We start from the raw sequence: 1891 nt of genomic DNA on the forward strand, positions 1-1891 counted from the left end.
TATATATATACCTGGCCGACAACTGATAGGTATTTGGTGACCTGTGTTTGTTTAATTAGCTAATTGCTGGTTATTTATTTAATTAAGCAAACAACTAATTAATTAACTAATTAAGCAAGCAACTAATTAATTAACTAATTAAGCAAGCAACTGATTAACTAATCGATTAAGCAAGCAACTGATTAATTAATTAAGCAGGCAAACACCTAATTAACTAATTAAACAAGCAACTATTTAAGCTGAGATAAGCTAAGCCGAACCGAGCCGAGCCCCCTTGATAACAGAAGAGATTGCACAAAATAAAGCCCCCTTGATAACGGAAGAGGTCACACAATGTAAAGTCCCTTTGATACCGGAAGAGGTCGCACAATGTAAAGCCCCATTGGTAACAGAAGAGATTGCACTATGTAAATCCCTCTTGATAACAGGATATAACAAACCAAGTAAGATGAACCAATAAAAGTGTCTATACGGTCGCACAGTCTGCTAGAAGTAGCAACGAAATTTCTATGTAACCGAACTTCTCTTAATCAGGGCTGACTTTGGGGTTCAGCTACAACAGAATTTTGCTTTCAGAATATAAAGAAGACATCACAAGCGAGAGGTATCGATCATGTCAACTTACAATAGATATAGATATGAAACACAAATATAGTGATATGAAGCACCATTGAAATTGTCTAACCTACAAAGCGAGTCGGTCCTTCGGAAACCTCGAATTCTAACGTCAACTTCTTGAAATACTATCTGATACCATATCCTGTTATCAAGGGGGCTTTATCTTGTGTAATCTCTTTGCATTCCTCAGAATCTGCAGACAAACGACACTTTTTGTTTGCTTGTTTCTTGGGGTTTCTTTATTTGGCCTCCTTCGTATAAATTCTGGTAAGTTTATCGCCATTTGAGGTAAGAGTGGCGAATTGTTGCTTTAAAGTGCAGTACGTAGAATAGAGAAAGAGAGGATGGAGAGAGGGGGGAAAATGATAGGAGGGAAGACAGCTTAGTGTGAGAGTGTAGAGGAGTGTGAAGAAGAGGACAGAAGGGTTAGAGTTAAAGGAGAGCGAGAGGGAGGGAGAGTTATTTAGTGAGGGGAGAGTTTAGGCAAAGGGTTGAAGTACTGGAGGAAAGTGAAGTGAGAGGGAAAGGAAATGTGTGAGGAAAGAAACAAAGAAGGGGAGAAAGTGTGGTGTGAGGGTGAAACTATGGGGGAATGGGTGAAGTGTTGATACAAGGTGAAGTGAGAATAAAAGAAGGGGGTAAGAGTGAGAGTGGTGAGAAAAGAGAAGAGGTGAAGAAACACGAGAAAGGCTGAAAGGAATAAAGATGAAAAAGATAAAGAAGTGAGAAAGAACGAAAAGGGTGGGGTGGGAATGAAAATGGCATTAAAATATAATAAAAAAAGTAAGAAATAGGATAACAAATGGTAAAAAAAAAGAAGCAATTTGAAAAAGAAACTAAAAAAAAATGAGAAAGAATATGCAAAAATATATATGAAAAAGAAATGTGAAAGGAGTGACAAGTGAAAGGAATTGGAAATCAGAGCAGAAATGATGGAATGAAAAGAAGGGAAACACAAAAATGGAAAGAAGGAACGAAAGAGGGAAAGATAGAAATATAAGGTGCATGCCTTAGGAGTTATATAGTATGATGTAGTAATATATAAGGAGACGTATGGAAGAAGTGTATGGGTATCAATGTTCTTTGATAAAGAGAAACATAAAAATGAGCAATGACATTTTCATATTCTATCAAATTCTAAGGCGGCGAGCTGGCAGAGTCGTTACCGCGCCGGCAGAATGCTATGCGGCATTTCATCTGTCTTTACGTTCTGAGTTCAGATGCCGCCGGGGTCGACTTTGTTTTTCATTCTTAGAACCCTGGGGACGATGTA

Source organism: Octopus bimaculoides, chromosome 8 (assembly GCF_001194135.2).
Source record: "Octopus bimaculoides isolate UCB-OBI-ISO-001 chromosome 8, ASM119413v2, whole genome shotgun sequence".
NCBI lineage: Eukaryota > Metazoa > Mollusca > Cephalopoda > Octopoda > Octopodidae > Octopus > Octopus bimaculoides.